Source organism: Leucopleurus acutus (assembly GCF_964270905.1).
Source record: "Leucopleurus acutus genome assembly, chromosome: 13".
In the NCBI taxonomy this organism is placed as follows: Eukaryota; Metazoa; Chordata; class Mammalia; order Artiodactyla; family Delphinidae; genus Leucopleurus; species Leucopleurus acutus.
This window is the reverse complement of record NC_139155.1, coordinates 79,126,313-79,143,348: the sequence shown is the minus strand read 5'-3', so window position 1 is coordinate 79,143,348 and position 17,036 is coordinate 79,126,313.

Genomic DNA, 17,036 nt, shown 5'->3' with positions numbered 1-17,036 from the left:
CCTCTCAAACAAAACCTAAAGAATTGGCTGGTGTGACTGTGCCGGGGAGGGTTAATTTTATGTGTCAACCTGACTGGGCCAAGTGATGCTGTGAGAGCTTGTAAACATTATTTTGGGGGAGCGTCTCTGAGGGTGTTTCTGGAAGAGATTGGCATCTGAAGTGGGAGAATGAGTAGAGCAGATAACTCCCATCAAGGCAGGTGGGCGTGATCCGATCCACTAGGGTCCTGAATAGAACAAAAAAGGCAGAGGGAAGGTGAATTTGCTCTCATTTCGAGCTGGGACATCCATCCTTTCCTGCCCCCTGGACATTGGCGCTTTTGATCCTCAGGCCTTTGGACCAGCTCTCCTGGGTCTTCAACTTGCAGACAGCAAATCATGGGACTTCTTGGCCTCCATAATCATGTGAGTCAATTCCTTTGATATCTATGTTATATAAATATCTATATACAAATATGAATATATCTAAAATATATTTTAAATAAAAAATATAGTATATATAATGTATAGTGATATATTAATATTTATTGTATGGTGTATAATATAAAAATATTTTAAAATCTACATAAATATAATACATAGTATAAATATAAATTATATTTAAATATACTTGTATTATAACATAAGTATAAATATAATATATATATGTAAATACTATTGGTTCTGTTTCTCTGGAGAACCTTACTATAAAAACCATAAACTGGGCTTTATTCAACTGCCATGGTAAGAGCCATGCTACTAAGGGGCTTTTGCATTATAAACATGATGTCACCCCCTCCTTGAGATGGAAGATGCAAACAAAACTTGACCAAGTTCTCATAAAACTGTGTGCACTTGCTGTCCAGTTTGCCTGGAGTGCAAATTTCTTCTGTGTGACATTCTATCTTATATTTATGAGGTCATCTATTGTGTGGCCCCCCAGTGGATTGTAAGCTCATTTGAGTTCCTCACCACTGTACTCCTGGTGCCTGGAACAGTGCCCGTCTTAAAGGAAGCACTCAATTTATAATTGTTTGATGAAGGAATGAATGAATGCTAATAGCTAATGTTCATTAGGCAGTTACTATGGGCCAGACAGTGTTCTAAGTGCTTTTACATTCTGTATGCATATTCAGTTGTTGCCGTGAACCCAGGCCACTATCATTATCGGCCCCATTTCATAGGTGTGCTAAGTAACTTGCCCGTGCTCTGACTTGGTGTAAGAGGCAGAACTGGATCTCACCAAGATGGTGTGATTCTATAGCCCAAGCTCTTAGCCACTCTGGTGGTGGCTGGTGTGGTCGCTGGACCAGCAGCGGCAGCATCTCCTGGAAACTTGTTAGAAATGCTCATTATTCTTCCCCCCACCCCAAAACCACTGAATCTGAAACTCTAGGGGTGGGCCCAGCTCTCCCTGTTGTAACAAGCCCTCTAGGGGATTCTGATGCGCTCAAGCTTGAAAACCACCGCCTTATATTCTACTGCTTCTTAGTCTTCGAGCTCCTCAGGACTTCACTTTCTAAGAAAAAGAATGGGTACTAAAATGAGTTTTCTGGAAAAACAAAGGTGTCCTAGTAAATGTTATTTGTGTGTGGTTTTGCTTCTGTCTGTTTTGCTATTAACTGAAGGTATAGTTCTTTAGGCAACTTAATATCTCTTTGGACCTCAGTATTGGCATTCATAAAATGGGTGGGGCTGAACTAGAGAGAGGGTTAATATTAAAAGCACCAGAGGATTTTTTAAAATTCCAGTGCCAGAAGTCCAGCCAGACCAATTAAATGTGGCCTGGGGGTGTGACCCGGCAGTTGGCATTATAAAAGTTTCTCAGTTGATTCTGATATTCAGCCAAAGTTGAACTACTGCCCTAGGCTAAGCCAATCACAGCAAACCTAGTCCCCTGATTAGCTTAAAGTGTGAGCCTGTGATCCAGTTCTGCCCAATGAGATGTAAGAAAGAGTGGTGGTGGAGGGAAGGGGCATCTGGGAAACTTTTCTCATTACTTTGCCGATCTTTGCACTAGATGATCTTTAGCTTTTCTCCCAGTGACAAAACTCTATCACTTTAAAGAGAAAGAGGGAGAGAAGACCTGAGTTCCAAGCTCACATGTCTTACAAGTAGCCTGAAGTTAACATATAAAGGAAGAGGGTTGGTTGGACACTATGCCCTGCCTCAAGGGGGCAGAGCTTATACATGAAAGATTTAAGCAGAAAAGGATTGTAGCAATGAAATATTGGCTAGCTCACAGTCAGTTAGAATTCTGGAGACCCCGGCTTGGAAAATGGAACAGAGACAGGCCGTGGAACTGAAACCATGGTCAAAATTACTCCATGGAACGATACTAGTAAGAAAACTGTTTTTGCTGCCGACTTTCAGAGGCTACTGCCCGCCCACCCCACGCTGACCCTACAAACTGGATGTTGCTTTAACCATGTCTGCTGTCAGAAAGAATTCAGTTCTCTCCTGTACTAGAGTCTTCCTAAAGCTAGTGCCACATTAGAAACCTGGGGAGGGACTTTCCTGGGGATCCAGCGATTAAGACTCCACGCTTCCACTGCAGGGGGCGCGGGTCCGATCCCTGGTCTGGGAACTAAGATCCTGCATGCCGCGTGGTACAGCCAAAAATTAAAATAATAATATTAATAATAAAAATAAAAACGTGGGGAGACATGCCTAATTGGCCAGGCCTGGGTCACATGCTAGTAAGTACCAGGTATATAGCTTGAGTAGTGGGAAGTGACATCTGCCTGCCACCAAGACTTGTGAACTGGTGACATCCCTGAATATAGGAGGGGGATTGCAGCCATAAGGATCACAACTGTCCACTACACCAGTACTCAGCCATGAGGGACAGCAACCAAATGGTGCCAGCTCTTCTGATTTTTCAAGAGAAACCAGAAACTGGGATTTGTGTGTGAAATTCTTGTATGGTAAACATTGACAACTAATTAAAAAAAGTCTGCTGGCCAAGCAAAAACACCGTCAGAGCCCTTGTGACTTTTGATTTCTCAAGGACAGAGGATCAGGCAAAAGATATAGCGATTCCTTCTTACGCTCTGCCTAGATGTTAGACCTTCTGGAGGATTAAGGCAAATCAAGCTGCTCTCTCCATGTGAATTGTGACATTGATGAGCACAGGCACAAACTTTTCTTATATAATCAGAACCAGATTTGGAAATGCTGTAATAAAATATCAGGTCATGGAGATGGCAGGATCAGAGTTTGCAAACAAAATTAACAACAAAAGGCATTTTCTCTTAAAATTGGATTAGGGAAAGGGAACCCTGAATTTTATTATTCTCAGCTTTGGAACAAACTTGGCCTTGGACACAGCACTTACTGCCTTAGTTTATTTTTAAGACTTGTTCTTATGAGAGAATGGGATTCAGGCTATCTTTGGAAGAGGCTGGCAGAAGAAACTCAAACTGGGTCTTTCTCCTGAACATGTTTATACTGGTGAAATCATGTTTAAATGAAGAGCTAGGACTTGAAGGAGGGAAAAATCTCAAAGGGCAATTTGAAGAGTGCGTATAAGGGGAAGGGCCATCTTCTTTGGTGACCATGGCAAGATCATTGACTGACAAGGAATTTAAGTCCTCAGGTCTTTTGGGGGTACTTGTCCCCTACAACTAGTTTCTCTTGTCAGACGTCCAAAAATGCCCTACATCGGAACTTAGGGAAACTCATTCAGCATCCACTAAACATTTGTTGATTGAATAACTAATGAAATGGCTATTTACAGATTCCTGAATTTGATTCTCTTTAAGTTGAGATTGAAAGGATAACTCACATGAATTTGCTCCATGCCACTTGTGCTCAAAATTTGCAGTTTTTCTACATTAAATATATCTGGCTCAAGGTCCTCTACTGCTCCTTCCACAGGCCAAGGCAGTTTGGAAATTCAGTCTATTGGGGGTTGGGAGTTGGGTTTCTTCCCTTCTGTAGGGTCATTCAAGAAGTCTAAGAGGTTGTGGGGAAACAGGTCAGAAAATTTGGGGAAGGGCTCTTGGTCTTCAGTTATTTTTAATTTTTTTTTTTTTTTGCGGTACGCGGGCCTCTCACTGTTGTGGCCTCTCCCGTTGCGGAGCACAGGCTCCGGACGCGCAGTCTCAGTGGCCATGGCTAGCCGCTCCGCGGCGTGTGGGATCCTCCCGGACCGGGTCACGAAGCCGTGTCTCCTGCATCGGCAGGCGGACTCTCAACCACTGCGCCACTGAAATTTTATATGGCTTGACTTACTACATTTTCCCATCTCAGAATAAGTGCCGCGCTCCAGATGGAACCCATGCTCCCTGCAATGGAAGCGCAGGGTCCTAGCTGCTGGACGGGGGGAAATTCCCATGGGTGATTACCTTTAGTTCCTTACCTCTGTGTGTGTCTTCTCCCTGGTGGTCACTTAGGAGTATGGGGAGACATGAATAAATTATCTTGTTTTCTTGTTCTGATGTACCATATTATGGGCTTGGAAGAACTTTCTAATCTCACTAATTGTTTTTAAGAAACAACGATTTTGATTTTGCAAATTTTACCACACCGAGTTCTCCACAATCGGGTACACCAAGATCTTACCACTGCAACCCTTCCTGGTGTTAAGCAGATGGATAATTTTGAAATATGTACGTATGGAATTAAGTTTTGTGACTATCCAAATACGCCAACCACTTCCACGGCATTTGGAATTATGCAGTGGAAAACATTTCCAATGATGCCCTTTTATGTGTTAATTCTGCAAAATTTATTCTCAATTATAATTTCAAATCACCTGAGCAACAGAAGAAAATCAGAAGTTGTATCAAAACCAAGAACTTATTTGAATTTAGCATTAAGAAAACATTTTTAATTAATTAATTGGCACAAGTTGAAGATAACCCGTATTTAACAAGCCAGTTCTGGTTGACATTTGCCAAAATATGACATATTGAATATGTTCTCTTTATTCAATACCCCTTAAATTAAATTGTGAAAAAAAATTAAAGCAAAGGGTATAAAATAATTTACTTCCATGAGACTCAGGAAAATTTAATTAGATACCCCTTTAACTAAGAAATTTAGTTCTGTAAAATGTTTTTTAAATCTGTACTTTAAATGACCTTTAAATTTCAAGACTTTTTCAAGATACAGTTGTCCAGTCCTCATATTCATGAACATGCCAGATATTTTAATTTCCTTCACATCTGCCAAGTCTCTTCAGTTTAGAACAAGATTTAATTCTAAGGTGCCTCCCTTTTTGAAAAACACACTTTCTCCTAAGTCAAAAGAATTTTTTAAAATATATTTTGAAGAAGCCCATAGGCTGCAACTAAGACCCAGCACAGCCAAAAAAAAAAAAAAAAAAAAAAGACTCTAAGGCATTGTCTAAAATAGTACAAAAGCCACTGGTTGAAAATGTTAAAAAAATTCATAATAAAAAGATACATTGTTAATATATATATTAACCATCTATATCTTTGAAACACTTAAAATATTTTCAGATTTAAAAATCCTCCTCCAGACTGACTTGGGGCAGCCTTGGCTCTTCAGTACTACTCTCTTGCTGTACTTTTCAACATTACATTGATTTTAAATACACTTTTTTTTTTTAAATCACATTGCCATTGAACTCGGGCCAAATACTGTGAAAGAGTGAGTTTAGGGGCATTGGAGGAATGGGATGAAATGTCTATAAATAGCAGTTCTCTGTGTAGCATGCACTGTATAATAAAGCGTGTGTAACTCTGCCATGCCACGTAAATAATGACAGTGACTTGCATTTTCTTATTACTCTTCGTCCTCGAATTGAATCTGTGGTCTTTTGCCAGTATTACGGTCTATTTCTCACTTCCTTACATCCCCCAGGGTCCCTACTATGATGGGAGTGGGTAGTCGACAGTCCCTTTGTTCGGCACACAGATCTTAACTACAGGTACACACCCAGCTGCGTTTTTGCCTCTGCCTTTTCAGTCTCACAAACCCAAAGGCAGTATGGTTCACGGCTGGACCAATGCCGAACAGAGCCAGGCCAGTGTAACTACACTTCCGTCACCTCTTTATTAACACCCTTCTCTCTTTTTAAATCCCAATGACCCCGGAGATTCTAGCCCAAGGCAATGACGCTAGACTCCAAGTAGGGAGAATTAGGAAGGATTCCAGAAGAAGAAATATCTTTAAAATTTTACCAGCCTGGAGGGCCTATTATTAATGTGACATTGAGAATAAACTGGACTTATTTTCTACTCTAGGCTCATCACAAATGACTAAGGGGGATGTTTTTCCCGCAAAGCAATTACATCTTAGAGTCCTGGGGTGCTGAGCTTGCCTTGCTCAAGGGAGCTAGGATGCCTAGGACCTTAGGGACTTGAGTGAATGATCAAGATTCCACGCCCTTAGAGGGGAAGGGGTGCGAGCGCGTGTGAGAGAGGAGTGGCCAGGCTCCCTGAAGATCCACACTCGGCATGCAGAGCGGCGGTGGGGAGCAAGATGGCGGCAGAGAGATACTATGCAAGCCAGCTTATCAACTGAAATGTGCACACAAACTGCCTGGAGAACTTGTTACAATGGAAGTCTGATTCAGGAGGTCTGGAGTGGGTCCAGAGACTCTGCCTTTCTAACAGGCTCCCTGCTAATGCCCATACTGTGGGTCCTGGGCCTCACGTGGAGCAGTAGTGGGTAAGGAGGAGGAGGCAGGAGGACTTGGAAGGAGGGGGCACAGGAAAGTCTAAACTTCATACTCTGTGGTACTGGGAGGAACGACAAAAGTTCTGGGTGGCTGAGTTGTACGCTGAGGGAAAGGACACTATTATCAACAGAACGGTCCATCTTCAAAGGGATCATTCCAGTCTGTACAAAGAGCATCTATTCCAACAGACTATGTAAAGAACTGAAGACTGGGGCTTCCCTGGTGGCACAGTGGTTGAGAGTCCGCCTGCCGATGCAGGAGATGCGGGTTCGTGCCCCGGTCCGGGAGGATCCCACATGACACGGAGCGACTGGGCCCGTGAGCCATGGCCGCTGAGCCTGTGCATCCGGAGCCTGTGCTCCGCAACGGGAGAGGCCACAACAGTGAGAGGCCGCATACTGCAAAAAAAAAAAATAAAAAAAAAATTGCTGTTTAGAAAATAAACAAGCAAATAAATAAATAAAGGTAATCCCCCAGATCCTAAGGGGAGTTGAATTTAACTTAAGCTTTAATGTTAACCAAGTGAAACTGTGCCTTCTCACGTGAAACTGCTAAGTGCTGAATAATGACAGTGACATTTAAACGCAGCCCTAAGCGTATTTATATTAGGAAAATACCTTGACATCTTTAGTCTAAGTATTATAAACTATCCTAATACTAGTTATTAAGTTATCCTAAACTGTCGTTAATAAACTTCCCCCTTTGATCTGTAGCAACTTTATAAACAGAAGGGGTGCTATGTATTTAGTTGGGTAAAGCAACTGCAGTAGATTGCCTGCAAAGATGGCTGCCAACAATTCCTCCTGTCCCTGTGGATGGGGGCCTCTTCCCCTCTCAAGAGGTGGAATCTATTTCTTCACTCCTTGGAGGCTGGCCTTTGACTTGCTTTGACCAATGGAATGTGGCAGAATCTGGTGGAAATACTATTCTGGGACTTCCAAGCTGAGGCCTGGAAGTTTCCACTTTAACCAGAGTGGGACACCATCTGCCATGTCTAGAAGTCCAGGCTGTCCTGCTGGAGAAAGAGGCCAAGGCAGGGGACTCCGGGAACTCATCTGACAGCTAGGAGGCCCCATGCACACTAGGGAGTCCAGCCAGCCCCACAAGGAAGGAGGCCCAGCCATGCAGTCCCCAGTCGTTCCAGCCATTCCAGCTGAAGCACCAGCCCTGTGAGTGAGACCAGCGTGGGTCCTCCAGCCCCACATGAATGCACCCCAGCCGGCACTGCAAGGAACACAGATGAACTGCCCCTCTGAGCCCTGACAGAGTTCCTGACCCACAGACTCAGGAGCAAATTAAACGATTGTTATTTTAAGCCATTGCGTTTAGGTGTGGTCTGTCATGCAGCAATAGATAAGTGCTACAGCGACAATTCTCCAAATCCTTAAAATTGGGATTTACCAACTCTTTAAACTTTCTTGGAGGCTGAGAAGAAAAGCCAGGTAGAATATCCATTAACCAAAGCTGACATAACTAAGAGAATTTTTCTTTCTTTCTTTCTTTTTTTTTTGACCGCAACCCAGCTTGCAGGATCTTAGTTCCCTGACCGGGGATCAAACCTGCACCCCCTGCATTGGAAGGGTGGAGTCTTAACCACTGGACTGCCAGGGAATTCCCTAAGAGAAATTTTAAAAGTCCTTTTGAAAAAGCTTTGTGACTGTGCTCATACACTATTTCAGTGGCTGATGTTTCTGTCACGGAGAGTGACTTATTTATAAGTTAGCTAACGTGTAACCTTGACTAGAGCAATGACAAAAGTAGTCACTTTAATACTTATCTAATTCTTACTTGGTATTACGTTAAGGAGAAGTTCCAAGTAAGCTATGAGTGAGGATGAACAGTATTACAAATACTGCTGCCGCATCCTAGGCTGCAAGTATTATCTGTATAAAGTACACAGTGTACTTGTGTAGCAATAGAATGTTTATATGCATATATTCCTAGATCTAAGACCAAAAGTAATTTATCTAGGCCTAAAATAAGTTTGAAGCAAGATAGAATTTTCGTTCAAATTGTAGATGTGACTTGCATTACTAGTACTGAATTTTTAAAAACTTAGCTACCTAGTGTTACCAAGTTTGCCAGTCTTTTGACAACAGTTTTTATGGAAACATTGCTAGCAGTTTTGTCAACCTCAAGATTTTTTTTTATCTGCAAGACTGGGTTAGATTTTTTTTTTTTTAAAGAAGAGCATTTAAATTAGCAGGTGACATATAGATCAGATACTAACTATATTTGGTGCCTGTTCACTAGGAAATTACAAAAAAAAGATAGTTAGGATAGGAGCTGAAAAAGAGCCAATAATAAGAGCCAAATACTAAGGGGAAAAAAGAATATTTTATACTGAGAAATTATTAGCATAAGGCATCTTGCTCTGTAATGTAACTTGTAAATGTAAGAGAACAGGAGAGAGGTGGTAAATATACAGAAAATAAGAGGAGAACAAAGTGACTTAAAAAAATAGACTCATGCATACAGAATGAGGGAAAGATCTGAAAACTAGTCCACTGGGTTTCCATTTTGGGCAATATTCTGGACTAGATAATCTAAAAACTTTCCCACATTTGATAGTCAACTAGAAATACTGGAGAAAATAGAGATAATCTTCTGTAGTCAGAAAAAGAGGGTATGAAATCCACAGTAGTGGGAGGAGGTCTTTGATTTTTAAAGATGCCAAAGGAAAGGGGGGAGTTCCCTGGCAGTCCAGTGGTTAGGACTCCACACTCTCATTGCAGAGGACCCAGGTTCAATCCCTGGTTGGGGAATTAAGGTCCCACAAGACGTGTGGCACGGCCAAAAAAAAAAAAAAACACCCCAAAACCAACCAGCCAAGCAAACAAACCAAAGGACAGAGGGGACAAAGTTTGGGGGGAATTAGAACTATGGCCTCCACACAAACAAGGACCCTCAAAGAGCTCCACTCTTATGGAAGGGAGTGGGGTTCTAGAAAAATCTGCCCAGCCAGCATAGGGCAATAACTCGGATGTTTATCTCTCCTTAGGTGGGCCTGGGTGGGCAAGAAATGTCCCCTCTGAATTTGTCACAATACGACTGTACTCACATAGGTTTGGGTTTTAATTTATACTGTGGGGAACCGCCAAGCGAAGAAAGTAGCTAAACACAAGCTCTGGAAGGACAAACCTTTAGCCTTGACATACAGAATTCCCACAAATAAAGATCAACTCGTTTGAAATTACAAAACACACAAGGAAACAATTCACCATGAGCAAGAGACAAAAGAAACAATAAACAGCAAGATAGGTTGCCAATTGCTTCAGATAATTATATTTTTAAAGACTGTTAAAATAAATTGGATCACATCTATTTATACAGCACAGGGAAATATAGCCATTATTTGGTAATAAGTTTAACTGGAGTATAATCTGTAAAAATATTGAATCACTGTGTTGTACAACTGAAACTAATATAATATTGTAAATCAATTATATTTCAATAAAAATTAATTAGTAAAATAAAACTGACTAATTTTAAAATAAAATTTAAAAAAATAAATTGGATCACAGTGATTAAAGCCATAAATAAATGAATAAAAACCATGAGAAAAGAACGACTCTTAAAATAGATAAGGTACTTTTAAAAAAGAAAGTAGGGTGCCTGTATTTTGGTAAGCGATCTTTCTCTTTTTTTATCACTGTCAGTGGAACCAAATATTCAACATGAGACTGTACCTACGCATTTGTGTATTAACTAGAAGCAGTAAAATTTCCCCGTGAGTCATTCTTCATCACCCTTTCAGCAAACATTTATTGACAACTGCAGTGGGCCACCAACTGTGCTATGCCTTGGAGGTACAGCAGGTAAAGGAGAAAGACCCTCAAGTGGATGAGAGAGAAGGGCAGGCAACACAGACACTGAGTAAGTTAATTACTAGTGTGATGCAAGTCCCCAGGGTGAAAGAGAGTAAAGGGAGACCCCAGGCTGGGAGGAGCCAGGAAGGACCCTGAGGAAGTGATGTTTCAGCAGAAACTGAAGAATGAGTAAAATTTACCCGGATCCAGACAGGCTTGTGCAGTGGAGAGTCTGCAAGAAGACCACTAAGGCGGAGTGAAGAAAGCCCATGGGGGTGTGGAATGTGTGTGTAGACCGTCACCACTCAAGGCTGATTCTGGACGAGGGGCCAGCTTCTGAAAATCTTCACGCTAGGCCAGGCAGTTGGGATTTGGATTTATCCTGCAGGGCCTTGGGGAAACTTGGGAGAGGAGAGATCATCAAACTCATGCTTTGGAAAGATCATTCTGGGGACGAGGTGCCCAATGGTTTAGTAAAAGGTAGAGCTGTCATTCCTCAAGGTTGTAACCAGGACTTGAGCTGCAAAAGGAAGATCCTATCCTGCAAGTTTGGGAAGGGATGAACACTTGAAACAATTTTAACGAGCATCAATAGGGAAATGAAACAGTTAAGAGGAAGTGAGCTTGGCAATATATCTATTGTGCCTTCCTAAATGGAAAAGCAAGCATAAGAATAATCTGCAGACCATGCTCCCATCTTTTCAAAAAGGGAAACAAAACCTAAAACTGCCCCTGTACTTGTGTGCATAGTAAAAATATGTATTAACGTGAAAAATAGTCTGAAAGAGCTACCAGCCTCCTCTTCTGGTGTTTCTGGTTTCTATCCTCGATAGGTGGGGGAAAACAATAACAATGATATCTCCTTTTTTCACATTCACCGCTAATTGTCTAAAATGATGAAAAGAGAGAAAAACTTAAAATTACTCCTAGGTCACTATCATGATCCCCTCACTGGAAAGTGAGCTCCCCGGAAGTAAACCACGTGTTCTATTTATCTTTGAATTTCTGCAGTGGGCAGCACATAAATGCCCAATAAAAGTGTATCGGAGGGTTTCCCTGGTGGCACAGTGGTTAAGAATCCGCCTGCCAATGCAGGGGACACGGGTTTGAGCCCTGGTCTGGGAAGATCCCACATGCTGTGCAGCAACTAAGCCTGTGCCCCGCAACTACTGAGCCTGTGCTCTAGAGCCCGTGAGCTGCAACTACTGAGCCCGCGTGCCACAACTACTGAAGCCCATGTGCCTAGAGCCCGTGCTCTGCAACAAGAGAAGCCACCGCAATGAGAAGCCCGTGCACTGCAGCGAAGAGTAGCCCCCGCTCGCCGCAACTAGAGAAAGCCCACGCGCAGCAACAAAGAACCAAAGCAGCCAAAAGTAAATAAATAAAATAAATAAATTAATTTTTTTAAAAAAAGTGTATCGGGGACTTCCCTGGTGGTCCAGTGGTGAAGACTGTGTGCTTCCACTGCAGGGGGTGCAGGTTCGGTCCCTGGTTGTGGAACTAAAATCCCACATGCCGCGAGGTGTGGCCAAAACACACAAACCCCACCCCCCCAAAAGTGTATTGGATGCAAGAAGGAGAATATGGGAATTGGGAATGCCCTAAAAGTTATGAGGAAACCAGCAAGAGATGACTTTGTTGGGAATTAAATTCAACAAATATTTATTGAGCCCTTGTCGTGTGCCACCCTGAACTGGCACATAGGGTGAAGAGAGGCAGTTGTGTTTAGCAGCCTAAAGACCTAAATTAGCAACAAACAAAGAAGGATTAGAGAGACATGGTCAAGGGCACCAGCTTTGGAGTCAGGCAGACCCGGATTTGAATAAGGAGTCTTCCACTCACCGGCTGTTTGACCAGAGGCGAATAGCTCAATCGTTTTGGGCCTCTCGCTCATCTGCAAAATAAGGATTGTAAAAATAGTGCCTGCCTCAGAGAACCGTTGAGAGAAATAAATGAGATATTCATGTCAGGCACTTACCACAGTGCTTGGGATAGAGTAAGCTCTCCGTCCACGCGAGGTGTTATTGTACACAAATGTAGGCATCAAGTTCATTGTATCTGTTTGGTGTTAATCTCACCAGCTACTCTAGAATATCCGTCTCTTTGGTGACTTTGGTAGGCAGGATAATGGCCTCCCAAAGATGTCCACTTCCTAATCCCCGGAACCTGTGACTATGTTACCTGACATGGCAAGTGGGACTTCACAGATATGATTAAATTAAGGATCTTGCGATGCGGAGATTATCCTAGATTATCCCAGTGGGTCCAGTGTAATCACAAGAGTCCTTATACGTGAGAGAGGGAGGCAGAGGAGTTAGAGAAGGATGTGACAATGGAAGCAGAGGTCAGAGTGATGTGATTGCTGGCCGGGGGCCACAAGCCAAGAATTGTGGGCAGTCTTTAGCAGGCAGAAAAGTCAAGGAAATGTATTCTCCTCTAGAATCTCCAGAAGGAGCAAAACCCTGCCAACACCTTCACTAGCTCAGCAAGATATTTTTGAACTTGCAGTCTTCTGAACTGTAAGATAATAAATTTGTGTTGTTTTTAGCCACTATGTTCGTGCTAATTTGTTATAGCAGCCATAGCAGACTCATACAGTAAGGATGGGCCCTGGAGATGGTCCAGACCCTCTTCAAGGAAGGACTTGCTGTCCAGCTGCTGGGAGCATGACCTGGAGACAGACTCTGCTTGTCAGCTTCTTTGGGATCAGCCTCAGCTACAGAGAGCCGCCTCCTCCAACTTCATGTCCTTTCTGGGGGAGCTCACACGTAGTAATTGAAGAAGGCAGGGATGAGAGAAACTACCCTTGAGGAGTGAGGTTAGAACAGTATTTTTGGGCATGCAGAGACTTGAAAAAAATTGCCTCCCATTTACCCTCTTTTCGTAAGCTTTTGGAAATGTGTTCCAACAAAATGATAGAGTAAAGTGAGAACGAGAAGGACAAGACTCCAGGGAAGGGGAGATTTTAAATGGGCGAAAATAAAGGGAATTCCAAGGACAATGGCCAAGAGATGATTCAAAATGACAGCTGTGTAGCAGTCCCCAAAGAGCAACTTGTCCAGATTGGAGCAAGAAAACAGACTCTGGGAGGAGGTCTCTGGGAAATAGATGAAACTGATTCTTTGAATGTAGAGAACATTTTGTTGATAGGCCTATGGCAGAGATGTCAGAGCGCTTGGAGAATTACTTAGAAACAAAAGTAAGAAAACCAGAGACATAAAAAAACCAAGTTAGTTATTAATTCTAGGAAAAGCAAAGAGTCGTATAGGAAAGGAGGCATAGTCAGAGTGCATGTACTTGGTTTGGCAGTAAACAATATTTGTGTGGTTGTAAGAAAAACCTAACGCAAACATTTTCCACTCTCAAAGTGCTATGTAATGATGTCGGAGAGATAGGAGGAGGGTAATGGGGAGTGATGTTCGTGTGGGAGAAATGAGCCAATAAACATTCTAAACTTGATAAATCAAGAAATGTCAGTATAAGTTTCTCGTTGAGAAGGGTGGTAGTAAGTACCAGGGGAAGAGATATAAGGGTTGAAGGTGGTTGCCTTTAACGAACAGGACCTGAAAGGTGAGATGGGGAAGGGTAGGATAGAGGGGTCTTTTAAATTAAGTGCCTTTCAAGTGTATTATTTCGTTTTTTTCTTTTTTTGGTTTTTTTTGGCTGCACCGCGTGGCCAGTGGGATCTTAGTTCCCCGACCAGGGATCGAACCCACGCCCCCTGTAGTGGAAGCGCCGATTCTTAACCACTGGACCACCAGGGAAGACCCTCAACTATATTATTTTGAATAAATCATTTAATACTTTGAAGAAGTGATATGTACTATAATATATTTGACTACAATAATAAGTAAGTGAATGATATATATATATATATATATTTTTTTTTTTTTTTTTTGCGGTATGCTGGCCTCTCACTGTTGTGGCCTCTCCCGTTGCGGAGCACAGGCTCCGGACGCGCAGTCTCAGAGGCCATGGCTCACGGGCCCAGCCGCTCTGCGGCATGTGGGATCTTCCCGGATCAGGGCATGAACCCGCATCCCCTGCATCGGCAGGCGGACTCTCAACCAGTGCGCCACCAGGGAAGCCCGTGAATGATATTTTGAAATGTAAAAAATTAATTAAAACTTGCTTTGGTGCACTTTTAGGAGCAATTAGAATTGTCTCATGAAACTGAAGGCTTGGCAAAGTATTCTCAGCATAGGGGTCAAGCACATAGACTTTGGTTTTTTGTTGTTTTTTTAAATTTTTATGGGAGTATAGTTGATTTACCATGTTGTGTTAGTTTCTACTGTACAGCAAAGTGAATCAGTTATACATATAAATATGTCCACTCTTTTTTAGATTCTTTTACCATATAGGTTATTACAGAGTACTGAATAGAGTTCCCTGTGCTGTACAGTAGGTCTTTATTAGTTATCTATTTTATTTTTTTTGTTTTTGTTTTTTTTTTGCGGTACGCGGGCCTCTCACTGTTGTGGCCTCTCCTGTTGCGGAGCACAGGCTCCGGACGCGCAGGCTCAGCGGCCATGTCTCACAGGCCCAGCCACTCCGGCGGCATGTGGGATCTTCCTGGACCGGGACACGAACCCGTGTCCCCTGCATCGGCAGGTGGACTCTCAACCACTGCGCCACCAGGAAAGCCCTAGTTATCTATTTTATATATAATAGTGTGTATATGTCATCCCAGTCTCCCAGTTTATTCCTCCCCCCCTCTTTCCCCCTGGTAACCATAAGTTTGTTTTCTACCTCTGAAGTACATAGACTTTGGAGTCTGACAGTCACTTTTTAGCCTCAGCTCTGCCATGTGCTGTGTGACCTTGGCCAAATCACTTAACTTCTCTGAGCCTTGGTTTTTCTTGGCTACAGAATGGGGATATCAATAATATCCAAGTCACAGGAATGATTTGAGAATTAAATGAGACAAAAATAAGAACAATAATAACTAAGGAACTGTGCTAACCACTTTATACATGTTATCTCATTGAATCTTTATGACTTGCAAAATTTGTGAAGGGCATCATATCACAACGTCTAATTGTATAATTTTTTTAAAATTAATTAATTAATTTTAATTTTTTTGGCTGCGTTGGGCCTTCATTGCTGCACGTAGGCTTTCTCTAGTTGCGGCGAGCAGGGGCTACTCTTCATTGCAGTGCGCGGACTTCTCATTGTGGTGGTTCCTCTTCTTGCAGAGCATGGGCTCTGGGCACGCAGGCTTCAGTAGTTGTGGCGCACAGGCTCAGTAGTTGTGGCAGGCAGGCTCTAGAGCGCAGGCTCGGTAGTTGTGGCACACGGGCTTAGCTGCTCCTTGGCATGTGGGATCTTCCCGAACCAGGGCTCAAACCTGTGTCCCCTGCATTGGCAGGCAGATTCTTAACCACTGTGCCACTAGGGAAGCCCAAATTGTGTAATTATTAATTGTTAAATGTTAACAGTTTTCTGTTAGTATTTCAATGGGAATGAAGATGAATAGGAGATACAAAATGAAAAAAAGATAAACTCAGTAGCATTCTGCTTATTTTGAGACCAGATTTGCACTGTCCTCTGTCCTCCCATTACCCATAGTCTTGAACATGAAATAAAAAGAAAAATGTCCCCAGGGCATCAAAGTTCTGTTCAAAAGTATACCTTTTTGGTTTAGCACTGCATTCTTTTTTTAAATTGTGGTGAAATATACTTAACATAAAGTTTACCATTTTAACTGTCAGTGCACTGTCCAGTGACATAAGTACATTCGCATTGTCGTGCAACCATCACCACCATCCGTCTCCAGAACTTTTCACCTTCCCAAACTGAACCTCTGTACCCATTAAACAATAACTCCCCATTGCCCCTTCTCGCAGCCCCTGGTAACCATTATTCTACTTCTGTCTCTAGGAATTTGATTATTCTAGGTAATCAACATAAGTGCAATCATACAATAGTTGTCCTTTCATGTCTGGCTTATTTCACTGAGTATAATGTCTCCAAGGTTCACCCATGTTGTAGTATGTATCAGAATTTCATTCTTTTTTTTAAGGCTGAATAATGTTCCACTGTGTGAATAGACCACATTTTGTTTATCCATTCATCCACTGATGGACATTTGGGTTGTTTCTACCTTTTGACCACAGTGAATGATGCTGCTATGAACATTCATGTGCAAATATCTGTTTGAGTCGCTACTTTCAATTCTTTTGAGTTATGTGCTCAAAGTGCCATTCCTGGATCATACGGTAATTCTATGTTTGATTTTATGAGGACCCGTCATACTGTTTTTCCCAGTAGCTGTATCACTTTATATTCCCACCAGCAGTGCACCAGGGCTCCAACTTCTCCACATGTTCACCAACACTTGTTCTGCACATACATTCTTGTGCCTGTACGGAAGAGATTCTGTTGTATAGATTTTTAGAAATGGAATTGCTAGGTCAAATGCATATGCCCTCCAGAAGGTTGTACCAATTTACATTCCCACCATTAGTGTATAGAAGTTCTTGTTTGCCATTTCCTCACCCACCTTAGATAATATTGTACTTAACATTTGCTATGCAGATGGACAAAAAATAGCTCAGTGCTTCAATTTGTATTTTTCTTATTGCTATGGGAGTATC